Below are 13396 nucleotides of genomic sequence, written 5' to 3'. Positions count from 1 at the left end.
TTCAAGTACAGGTACCTATAAACCTTAACCTTAGATATCACCTGCAACTTTTTGTTTGTTTTTGTTTGCTTGGCTTTGCTTTTGCTTATGTCTAGGAGGGAAGTGCGCGTTTCCGTCTCTTTCCTGTGTATGACGCGCAGGCTTTCTAATTTGACAGGGAGAGTGTTTTGCCCTTTCGTTAGTTGGCTAAAATAATCTTCTTTCATCTCCAGTGTTCTCGATCTACCTCCAGTGTTTAAAACCAATCTCGTGGAAACAATTCTCCCAGGGCATATGCAGTGGCATTCGTTTCGGTGACTCTTATCTGTGCACGTCAGGCCGCTGGCTGCTTCCTCGTTTGTGTTTTCTTTAAGTTCATTGAGGGGCACAAGTTCGCTCCAAACAACATAATTTTACATGCAGAGCATTTCTTTAACTCACGATGTCACCCGGCGTTGTCGGCGTTGGCGTGCCTCGGCGTCCGCAACAGCCGTTTCAGGTGCGCCCTCTCCCCCACTCCTCCTCTCCCGCATCACGCTACCCTCCTCGCTCTCAACAAGAGGTCCGCACCCCTCCCCCTACACTATATAAAAAAATAATACTTACCGGCGCCTGGTTTTGATCCCACGACCCTGCGGGCGGAACGCAAGGTACATGGTGCTCTACCCACTGCGCCACAAAGCCGACACAGAATGGAAGGCTACGAACCCGCCTTATATCCTTGACTCATTCAAACTACGTCAAGAAGCTGCTGATACAACGCATTCACTACCTGTGGGCGGAACGCGAGGTACATGCTGCTCTTCCCACTGCGCCACAAAACCGACACAGAATGAAAGGCTACGAACGCGCCTTATATCCTTGACTCATTCAAACTACTTCAAGAAGCTGCTGATACAACGTATTCACTACCACCAACTCCCCAAACACTAAACGTTAACGCAATACACCCACCCCCTATGCGACGCATTTACTCGAGTCCCCCTCGCGGGGAGATGGGCCCTTTTTCCAATAACCTGCATTGCCCTTGGCTTCGTGACCATACAATAAAGCTCACTGGAGTGAAGTCCTGCTTCCCAACAACATACCTGAGTAACCAGCCGAAAAACACCTGTATGATGATGATGGTTGGATTTTTTGGCGCCCAGCTGGGGCAAAGTGCGCCAGACAACAGTAGATAACAGAAAAAGTTGGTAATAAAATGTGTAAGCTTGAATAACAGAAAAATCAATTAAAGGCAATGGTGATGGCTGGTGTATAGGACCAGTTCTGATTATGCATGGTAGAAAATGAGGTTTAAAAACTTAGCATCAGACAAATATTTAGAAATGCGTTTCACAGAAACCATGGCATTGTCACCAAAAAAACAAGGATGGGTGCAGCGGAACGTGTTGTCTGTATAGTTCTCTGAAGTGTCTGTGTCCTGTTGTGCCGAGTGCTTTGAAAGTGAATAGGATGTGAATTAGAGATAGGCCCTCCCCACACCTGCTACACACGGGTCTTGGAGACCCAGTGAGCAGGTGTGAGTGGGTGGCATGTGTGTGGCCTGTCAGTAACCTGGCCAGGGTGACTTCCGAGTGTCTGTTGCGTGTGTCCGTAGTGTATGGTCCCAAGTGTGGTTTTATTGGTGTAACTTCTTGTCTGTCACAGCATTCCAGTCTGCTTGCCATGTATTGTGAAGGTGCTTTCTGATGTGTGGCTTGTGGTCAGTGTAGGGTAAAGTGTGTATGGGCAGTGTATTTGAAAGTACAGCAGCAGCGGCCATCTGATCCGCGGTCTCGTTACCAGCTATTCCAGAGTGGCCAGGTACCCAACACACAGTCAGTTCAAGATTTGAGACACATGCAGAGATAATGGTCTTGAGGACGAGATTGATAACATAGTTTTTGGATGACTTTGTGAATGACAATATTTGCACCACACTCAACGAGTCGGTATAAATTACAGACTTAGGGACATAGTGGTCAATAATATGACTTGTAACAAGAAAAATGGCATACGCCTCCGCCGTAGAGATACTGGTGTTTATATTCATAGTTCTGCTTGCAGTAAAATTGGGACCGTGAGCAGCACAAGACACCGTGGAGGGTGTTTTGGACGCGTCACTGTGAAATTCTGCACTGTGATATTTATCCTTTAAAAACAAGAAGTGCTGCAAAATTGCGTTTCTTTGAACTCGATTTTTCTCAATTTTTACGAATAACAAGTGGCGTAGCACGGGGCGAACTTGCCGCGGGGCGAACTTGCTTCTAAAAAGGAGGCAGTCAGTTCAGACACCTGCTCTTTGACTCTGAGTGAGGAAGAAAAGGTGTAGAAATGGTTGGGCTATTTACAAATATCTGGAATGTGGATGTACCATTAACAACAGGTTTAAAATAATGGTGGTCAATTGATGAAATTTTAAAGGCGTAAAACATGTGAACATAGGTTCGCTGGTGTGATAAGCACCATTTGTCGGGACAGACTCTGGACAGGGCTAGTGCGGAATGCGCAACAACAGAGGCGAAGCCCCAAGTGAAGCACTGGGTCGAGCATTTTAAGTGCTGTTTTCGTTGCGGACCCGTACAAAACGCTGCCATAGCCCAAACGAGATCCCACTAAACCGGTAAAAACACGCAGGAAGAATTTCTTATCGGTCCCATAGAATTAGTGTGAGAAGACCTTTAGAATGTTTATCGTATAGAGCTCCTGCGCTGGAGTTTTGGCGACATGCAGCGCCCCTAGTGGCCGACGCCTTTGGGTAGTACAAAAGCAGACGACATTCTCCGCCATCCCTGTGTTTTCAATTACAAGCCAGAGTGAAAGTTGGTTGTAGTTAGTTTAATCGCTTTGTGGCGCGTTTAAATGACTGCACACTGTATGGAATAGCCCTTAAAGTAGTTGCAGAGGCTAAACAAAATAATATCCGCTAAAACAAGCCGATTTATCGGCTTTCTTTTGAGCGACCGTCGTCGCGCCGTGGGACAGTATCGCCAGGTCGGGTGGTCAAACTTCCTGACGACCATTACCGTTCTTTCTTCTTGCGTGCGGTCGACAAACGAACGTTCACGAGTAGCATAAACAACGCAACGCTGCTGGTAACTGCAGAAGGTTGCTTCAGCGGGAGCATGCAAGCGAACGGAAGAATTGCGCAGCCGACTCAGCTGACACTGCTGGCCTGGCACCGCCTTGAAAACGAGCGGAAATTGTTTTGTATTTTCGCAGACTAAATTACACTTGTGTAAAGTTTTACGCCGCACGTTTTACGAACGGCAGGATACATGTATACTAGCGAGCAGGTGAGGCAATAGCGTCAAATAAACAAATTAAGCGCTATAAAAGGACGCAAAACAAGCACCAAATCGCACGCCCGCTGCCTCCAGAGATGTGTTCTATATCTGCATAACATAACACAGCCGGATACACGGCGCGCGGCCCCGAATATTTACTTACGATCATCACTGAATTTGTTGGTTATAATGTTGTGCAGGGGTCGTCGCTAACAATCTGAACGCCGACACGTAGGCCAGTTTTGTCCTCAAATGGAGTTAGACAGCGAGACAAGAACAGAGAATTGGTCGCTTTCAGTTGAATTGTCCACATTTTTCACACTTCGCCAGATTATTTCAAATATTATTGGCAATTCGTTATTTTTCTTTTGCATTCAATGCACCCTCCCCTCACCACCCGATTTGCCGTCCAGCCCTCCGCCGTGTCGGCTAGCATGAAAGTCAGCCCTGCAATTCAAAACGTTGCTGACCCTCATTCTAGCATATTAATTGCGAACTGGGAATATATGATGCAAGATCGTAATTAAGTAAAGTGAGAGCAAATAAGGAAAGCGAGCGGCCTCTCAGTTCGCCAGGTCACTTTGTTTTACCGTCACTATATTTCGGAATCGCAAAACAAATGTCACGCTTCTGACGCTCCCTTGCATTTTGTCACTGAGGCACGCCACAAAACGGCAAGCTAACGCTGCACCATGTATTCGTAACGGCGACGCAAACTAGAACTGTTTAGTGAAAGGGCACGCATAGTGCGCAAGTACGCAAAAGAGCGGCGCACCACAGCAGGCGAGACAGCGGTCCGCCACACTCGCTGGCTTTTTAAAGCGCGATCATCGCCGATTGCGTCACTCTTCTTTTTTGATCTGGTGTTATTGAAAAGTTCCTTTCACCTAGAGTATTAGTTTAAACTAGAAGTTTCACTTCAAATTTCACTTCATACGACCATCGATCGGTGAACCTGCGAGTGGCAGAGCGCCGTCACCGTCCCTGCACTTTCGTCGGCGCTGTAAAGGTATTTAGCGCTGCAAAGTTTTTTTCCCTAATGCCAAGTTGATAGCCGGAAGAGACCGGACTCGTCGGGGATGGGCTGGTAACCATGTCGCAAAACAATCGGCAGCATCTAGCTCAATTTGCTTATGGGACCTGCGCAGCTTTTCCGGGAAGCCGCTTGCGCAGCGCCCCTTGGGCAGCGCAGGAGGCCTATTGAGGCGTTTATGCTCGAGTTGTTTGATGTGTGGAATGAATGAGAGTTTTTCGTCTAAGACTACACCTAAAAACTTGTGTTCTTGTTTTACGGGTATCGAGTCGCCGTGGAACTTAATTTCAGCGACTGCTTGCATCCCAGGTCTCTTTGAAAATAAAACGCAGGTACTTCTAGAAGGATTAAGTTTGAACCCAGTTTCGCCTGCCCAGGGAGCAAGTTTGTTAACCCCAAACTGGACCTGACATTCACATATAGACATGTTACATGCTATAAAAGATATTTAAACGTAATCTACATACATCAAGCAGGAGATGGTTGGCGGCAGTGCCTTTCGGAGAGAGTTCATCTTTACTATAAACAAGTTGCAGCTCAAAACGCCACCTTGGGGCACGCCATTTGCCTGCACGTGAACGTTTGAAAGTGTCGAACCTACTTAGACACGAAATGTTCAGACAGGTAACTGGAAAGAATGTTCAGCATGTGACCTGATATACCAAAGGATTTGAGGTCTTGAAGAATGCCTTAGCGCCATGCGATATCGTATGCCTTTTCAATATCAAAAAATACTGCCATGGAATATTGGCCATGTACGTAGATATCTTTAATGTAGGACTCCAATGCAACCAACTGATCTTTGGTGGATCTCCCCGCCCTGAAGCCAGCCTAGCAGCTCTCGAGAAGACCATTGTATTCTAAGGAGTACATGAGTCTCCTATTGATCATGTTCTCGAGCAGCTTACACAGGCAGCTTGTCAAGGCAATGGGATGGTAACTTTCAGGAGAGGAAAAGTCCTTCCCCTCCTTCAGAAAGGCCACTACAATGGCCTCCCTTCAAGACCCTGGAAGGCACCCCGAAAGAAATATTTTGTTGTAGAGGTGAAGGAGTGTTTCAAATGTGTGCGTGTAAGTGTTGTATCATAGTGTATGTAATGTCTCCGCCTGGAGCTGAAGGTTTACAAGTACTGAGTGCGATCTTCAGCTCATGACGTGAAAAGGGGGTGTTATAAGATGAAGTCGACTTATTACTATCTCGCAAGGACTTCTTCTCACAGGATGTTTTGTGTTTTATGAAAGTGTTTGTGTAGTGAGCTGAACTGGACACATGTTGGAAGTGTTGTGCGAGTGTCAGCCTGGTCTTTCAGTGTGTACCCTGTTGCACTAACCAGGGTCAGGCTGTGCGTTTGTTGACCTTTGAGTTTTCGTATACGTCTCCAGACTTTGTGAGTGTCGGTGTGAGTTAATAGATGTGAGGAAGCTGCACCAACTGTCCCTTTTTGCCTCACGGTGCACGCGTTTCCCAAGCGCTTTTGCCCGTTTGAAAGATAAAGGTTGTTGGGCATGGGGTACCGGCGAAGGACACCCCACGCCTTCTTCGGTTTCTCGGGCTAGCCCGCAGTCCACGTTCCACCAGGGCCTCCTAGGGTTGCGCGGTGAACCGTAGGCCTGGGGAATCGACTTTCTGGCAGCATCAAGGATGTGGGCCGTGAGGAGGTTGGCGGCTTCGTCTACATGTAAGTGTGCTATGGCTGTGTGCTGTAGTTTAGATGTATCTGTGAATTTACTCTAGTTTGCTTTTGATTCATTAAACCTGTTATGGGAAGATGGACTGCATGGGCCTTTACCTATATATGTTCGTGAAGTGGGGAAGTGGTCACCACCATATGGGCCCGTGCCCACGCCCCACTCAAGACAAGGAAAGAGAACTGCGGAACCAATAGCCAAGTCAAGATATGAGTATGTGTTGTGTTCTATGTTATGGTATGTGGGCTGTTTCTTGTTGAAAAGGCATGCTCCAGAGGATGTTAAAAACTTGTCTATCAGGCGACCTCGGGCATCCGCGCGAGATGAGCCCCAGAGAGAATTGTGCGCATTCAGGTCGCCTGTGAGAAAGTATGGTTCGGGAAGCTGGTCAACCAGCGCCTCGAAGTCTAAGCTAAAAAGTACAAGATCTGGAGGAATGTAAATGGAGCACACCGTTACTAACCTATTGAATATTACCGTACGGATTGCTACAGCCAGGATAGTGTTTAAAGAGAGAGGGTGGCATGCTGATGATTTCCGAGAGACAATGGCCACACCACCGAAGAGTGTGTTCAGCAAACCCTGTCTTTTCTGAATACCATGTACCTATTTAAGAAATTTGTTTATTTAGAATTGAGGTGAGTTTCTTGGAGACGCATGATACTTGGCTGATAAGCATGCAGCATCTCATACACATCGTTATGATTTTAGATGCGACTGCATCTCATTCACTCGCCTTGTCCCTCCATACGGCGTTGTTGTCCGTCCACACCCATCCCCCATTCTCCTCGCCGGGCGGGCTGCGTTCTCCGCCGCTCACCCCCTCTCCTCTCCGATAGCGAACTCTCTCTCGCGAGGTGCATTGGATTGGATTCGATTGGATTGGCTTGGCTTGGCTCGGCTTGGCTTGGACTGGATTGGATTGGATTAAAGTGGATTGTGTTGGATTGTGTTGCGTCATAGCCGCGCCACGTTGCGTCATAGCCGCGGCAGGGGGTTCACGGCACGTTTCACGCGATGGGAGAATCAACCTAACGGAAACAACAACGGGACCCCCTAGGCGTCGCATCTACACAGGGGTTCCCGCAAGGGGAGGGGTGGGAAAAATTTTTTATGGGGGCCTCTGCAATTCCATTGGATCATGTTTTCTGTTCCCATGACTGGAGTGTGTGTGTTTACGTGTTGTCAGACTCACTGAATTGGGTCCCTGTGCAAACCAGAAGCCGTTCCGCCCCAGGCGATCTGCGTTGGCGTACCTGCCCAGGGGGAAACATGAGAACCTCTTTCGCGCCTGTGGGAACGTGATGTTTTCAGTGCCCTCCACATTTATTATCTCCTTCTCCTGCTTAAACTTCTCGCAGTTTCGAGAGTAGGCGGCGTGGGGGCCCTGGCAGTTGGCGCAGGTGATGATTTATGGACAATTGTCCGGTGGGTAATCATGCTGGGCGCACTTTGCGCAGGTCAGACGGCCACGGCAGGAGTTGGTTCCATGCCCGAACCGATGGCACTTAAAGCAGCGGCGCGGGTTTAGGATGTAGGGGCGGACATTACAATATACAAAACCTGCATTTACGTACTCTGGGAGTGTGAACCGGTCGAAAGTAAGGATAATGTGTTCGGTCGAGAATACTTTGTCATCCCTCCTTATAGTTATGTGCCTCACAGCTGACACACCCAGATTTCTCAGGCCCTTGTTGCGACCGGGCGGGGGCACCCGATCCGAGCTCCGTGGCCTCCGACATGCGAGTGGTAGCGTGTATGATGCGAGCGGCCAGCTGCTGTTGCAGCCGTGAAGAAGTCCAGAAGCCGTAGGCTAACGTAACTGTTTACTTCATAGCGAGAGGTGAGCCGAAGCCAAAGATCAATGCCCCGACGGGCGAGGTTACAATACAGGACTCGAGCAGAGCGACAACATCGATTCGCTGCTCTAACAGGAATGAGTTACAACGCTTGGGCAGCTCTATTTATACCCAAAAGCGATAACGGTCAAACGCAACAAGTGGGAACACGCACAACACTCTTTCCAGAGTTCGTAAGCCGTTCATAGCCTCGGGCACGTTGAGTCCGAGAGAGTGGAGAGAGGAGGACTCCGTTGCGATCGACGGGGCCTCTGTGTCCTTGAAGAGCGTGGAGACGAGCCACGCCGCCAGCCCCCGAAGTTTTGATGGGCTGCGAGCGAAGCGTCTGACGCGGCTTGTCGCAACTTGCCACCGACATGGTTGCGCCTGTTTTCGAAGGAGCACGAGTGGCTTCGCTGCACAGCCGAGGAGTGATGCGGGACAGTACGGCGGCGCTGGCTGATTCGTAACACCCTCCAGCAGGTCAGCATCTGTCTCATTCATGAGGTCTAGTTCCGAAATAATACCTTCAGAACTGTTCAGGCTCCGGTAGGGTGTCACCCTGATTTCAAGATTGGCTATGCGAGTTTGTGCAAGGAGGATCGTGGCTTGCTGTAGGTTGTGTACTTCATCATCATCATCATCATCTTCATTTCTACCTCTGTTACTATTAATAATACTTCAACCAGGATTTCTCCAGTTCTTTGTTTTTTGGCCTTATATGTGTCACCAATAATGCCCTCCAGAAATTTTGATATCCGGAACACGGACTGTGATGCAAGAGGCTCTTGTTCAGTGGATTTTAAAGGAGCCATGAAGACAAAAAAAAGTTGGGTTTACTAGAAAGACTGCTTAGTCCCCATAACAATGATACCAATATCATCGCAATCTTCCTACAAATAACGGAGATATTGAAGAAAACGTGTGAAGCAGTCGCGACCCCCTAGCCAATTTCCCGCAACTTTTCAATGACGTCACTGAACCTTGTTTGTGCGATTGGCGGCTGCCTAACTGACCTGTCGGGACGAGACATGACTGGACGTCCGTAATGGGGCCTCTAGTTCCAATTGACCGCATCACTTGAATGCTAACGCGCAGTTAAGGCACTGAAAATTATGTTTTATTGTTGGCCCATATGACGTCATTCGTGCTCATAACACGTCACTGTGGCGCCAAATTTGAAAGTTTTTAAATACTTCTTGCTTTTTTTTTGTTAAAAAACATCTTTGGTGGCTGTACTGGAGCTGAGTGAGATACTCAATTCTAGTTCTTTCAAATTAAACAAAGTTGTAATTTCTCTTCATGGCTCCTTTAATACCAAAAAACGGGAGTGGTTATCGGGCTTTCGAAAACTGAGGGCTGGGAGTGGCAGTAATGAACCTTCGGTGCGGCCCCTTTTCATGGGGCCGATCATGTGTAGTTGGGGTTTTACGATTTATCAGTAAAACAAAGTGACTTGCACAGTTGATAGTGGGAGATTGGAATGCAGCGATATGCAGTTTCCACGCATTTATCTTGGCCGCGCAACCTTTTACAGAAACATGAGTCAAATCTAAAACACCGTTAATTGTACTAGGTACGCCTGGGCAAGTCAGGAACATGTTACACGCTTTCTCTGATGAACGAGATTCTGGTCACCGCATAACGTCAGAAGGAAGCAATGGAATTTCCACTTTCTGCACAAAGTATGAACTGCGCGGTCAGCCCCTGGCAATGAAACATAAACAAAACGATTCACAGTAAATTGTTCGGGGCATTGTTGACAAGCGTTCGAAAAGCTGGGACAGCACTGCTGTGAACTCACGGAGCACATTGTAGACGGCACGGGCAGGGGAGTGAAATTTTGTATAGCGTGCATGGGACGCGATATTCTCTCGCAGCACCGTACAAACCCCTCGTTTTTGGGGGCGGTACTAAAAACATGGTGGCGCGTTGCAGACATGCACTGGGAGACGCCATCTTGATGTGGACTGAAAAGCCGAGTGAGGGGGGGGGGGGGGCGATTTAGCGCCAAATTTAATTGGGACGCACACGAAAGGTAAATTGAGCGAGTAGAATATATTCAGATGCCCAGCACATGACCTTGTTCCTGTTGTGCAACCCCTCCACATTGTCAAAAGGGAAATTGTTCTGTTCTGATTGATGAAGATTTGCGCGTCCACTTCTTTTTGCGCCACTTGTTCTAAGTACGACGTTGTCTAGGTTTTTTTAGTATACGCAATCTAAACAAGAATAAAGAGCACAGGTTTTTACATTTTTATTGCTTAGTACCATTCATACAGTAAAAACACAACTTGGATATTTTACGCTTTTAGTCGCATACACAAGTGTATGGCACATGGCCGCAAGCTAATAACTAGGTATCCAACCAGTGCATATCTATCCAGTGCCTTGTCTGCCGAAGGTCCGCGTAGTCCTTGCTGGTGAAATGGGCAGGAAGATCTGGCGAGGTGGTAAATGAGCCAGGTCCTGCCTTCTCGCACACTTCAGCCAAACGCGAGATCTAGAATATCAACAAGCACGTGTGTATATTTGGGGTTAGAATGAATACTATCTTTATTGCTGCTTTCAGGCGCACATACTATAGGTTTGAGTGAACACTGGCATCTGTATTCGAAATAAACGTTGTCTGATATATTAGGCATCTTTCCTTCTTAAATTGATTATGGCTACAAAGACGACTTGTGAAAACACCAATGGTAAAGGCAAATGTTTAATCAAAATCAGCCTTTATTATTAAGAGACGCGGATACGTTTTTCTAATTGTGCGATCATAATGTTCGTTGGAAACGACCAACCTTTCCTCCTAATCCCAAATACATTTCTGCAGAAAAAAGCAGCCATGCCACACCAGGGTCTCTAAATAATCATTCATGCATATATACTTTCGCGCACTATGTATTCCTCGGGTATTTCTGGAGCTCTGCAGTTAACCGGTTATAAAAACCTTATTTAAAAACCTGTAATAAATTACTAGCACATGTTAAGCCTGCATTGCTTATTATTTATCGGCTTATAGCTGTAACATCGTTCTCGTGAATATATAGTTCTTGTACTTAAAGCTGAATCTCGAAGTACGGAACTGAAGCGTAAATTATAAATTATAAGTTGCGGAATTATAGTTATAATTGTATTACAAATATATACTGTAATTGCTTAGTTCCACGTTCCACGTTCTGCTTGCAACGCACGTGGAGTAGGGAAACGCGGTTCTATAAACGTTGAAGTCGGGCGTCTCGATTAACGCGCGTCTTCGCCGTACGGCAGCGTTCGCATCGAGACACCCGGTTTGGAGCAGTGGAACGCGGGAAATTTAAAATGATTTAAGCAAACCTTTGGCGTCTTTACCTTGGGAGGAGCGCGACGCAAGAGGAACAACATGAGAGGTGAGCGGGAAAGCGAAGGGAGGCATTCACTTCGCAAAAGCCGATAAAGACTACCGTCTTTTGACGGCATTTGCAACGAAAGGAGCAGATATGCGGCCAATTTTTTTGTTCTTCCTTTTCTTTCCGCACGTGCCGGCGTTGCACTGCCACTTTAATTCGCTTACTATAGTAAAAACCAACCCAACGAGCGTTTTAACGAAACGAACGAGGGCGCTCCGGTTAATTCGTATATTTTTGCCTCAAATGTACCAACAGTTTTCTTTGCGCTAAACAAGCGCGAGCGGTTCACGAGTTTCGAACGCTTATGACTGTATAAACCGCTTGTCTTTCGAAGCCTCTGGGTTACGCCGCGACGACGGAACGCCGTGTGGCTCTACTTAGGTGCACCGAGTGGCTTTACTTGGGTCCAGTGAGCGAGCTACGGTGAAAGGCAAGCCCATAAAGGGCTCTACACTTAAAACTTCCACTACAGCACAAGCACTTCCGGTGAGTGAGTGCGTGAAAAGACTTTATTAAAACCGCCTGCAGGCGGCGTCCGTTACTGGGGCGCTGTGACTCGGCCCTACATCTTCCCGGCTGGGCTCTTTAGTAGGCCGCTCCCTCGCTACTCGTGTCGAGGTCCTCCGGCCTGCCCGCGCTGGGCGGCCGGGCCCTCTCGGCTTTGGCTTGGGCGCTGCTGTTCAAGTGCCGCCAGGATCTGCTGGACGGCCTTTAGCTGTACGTCCCTGTCGTTTCTCCGCGCCGCGGTCAGGTATCATGGGGACATTTGCCTCCATTGACGCTTCTGTTGGTCTTGCCGAGCAGTATCACCGGATGTGAGCCATCGTGGCCCACGCACTGAGGCAAACTTCCCTCCACTTGCGGGAGTTTCCCTTCGGTAGAGCCCTCGACGTAATCAAGGTCCTCGGCATCGCCTGACAAGCGGACACTGACAAGCTGGTTTTTACAGTCGAGCTTTTTAAGGCCATTGGCCGCGAGGCCCACCACTGGAGAAGCCGGCGCTGCGATCGTTTTGACGTCACTTGTAGGATTACCTTTCCTATCTTGCTGCGTAGTTGGCTTGCAGCGCGTGAGTCTGTTTAGCACGCGCGTTTTAAAAGTATTTTCGTGCTAATTTCCGTTGTTTGAAGATAATTGTCAGTGCGTCAAGCGCAGTTTGACCTCATTGGGACTTCATAGCCGTATCAACTGTGGTACATTCTCCGCAAACAACTTGAGCGTGGTGCTATATGACGTATCCACCAAAGCGTAAGCTGCGGTTTGTTTCCCCGATCAACAATGTAGACTACGACGATCGCCGAGTTAAGTTTCTAGTTTTCCCTTGTTTGCAAGAAATGTATAAAGCAGGAAATCATGAAGCGCTTACTGCTCGCAGAAACGCTGCGCACACGCACCCGCCGTGCCTGCCCGCATGGCCGAAGAAGCGGCTCGAACCGACGCAAGTCGCGGCAGCAATAACTTGTCGCTGCTTTTTAAAATCTCGCAAGTCGTGGAAAAGAAGCTCCAGATTGGTGAAAGTGGATGTTAGTGTGATGAAAAATTCTGATAGGTAGTGTCTTCAGCTGTGGTTTTCAAAGCGATGCTCAAATATCTGCGGCGATTTACGCCGACCGGCCGAGAAGGTCGGTCCCGGTAACGCCGGCCCGTTCACGGGCTGTGTGGCGAGTGGCCGAAGGGTGGCGTACCTGCGCGCTAGTATCAGCCGAAGCCGTGGCAGGCATCTTGATCACTAATCGATTAAACGGAAATCTCCGCGGATACAGAGTTCCACATACGAGAAGGGGGGTGACAGTTCGGTGAAAAGTTGTGTTAGGAACTGTCATTCGCAACTGTATAGATAGCGGCGGACAAGTTATCGCGGACAAGTTATTGCGGACATTGCGGACAAGTTATCGCGAAAAGTAAACATATCGGCCGTGCAAAGTACATGCTACGGCAGTGATCGTTAATGAAGTCCGGGCTAAACTATAAAAACATTGTAGGGGAAATAGGCTCGGCTTAAGCCAAAGTGCAGATCATAAGAGCACTTTTAAGCATGTGCGGCGAATCAATCGATCACCGTTCGCGCAGAACGCGCGCTGAGGTCATAACTGAGCGGCGCGTTTCCGTTGCTGTTACAAGGTGTTTTCTTCCACAAACAGTATCGTACATGTCCCGTCACGAGTATTTCATAATGAATTTACAGCGTAATTTTCTCGGCAT

This window comes from Haemaphysalis longicornis, unplaced genomic scaffold (assembly GCF_048455015.1).
Source record: "Haemaphysalis longicornis isolate Haplotype H1 unplaced genomic scaffold, Haemaphysalis longicornis Haplotype H1 scaffold_1, whole genome shotgun sequence".
NCBI lineage: Eukaryota > Metazoa > Arthropoda > Arachnida > Ixodida > Ixodidae > Haemaphysalis > Haemaphysalis longicornis.
Note: the sequence above shows the minus strand (reverse complement) of the source record.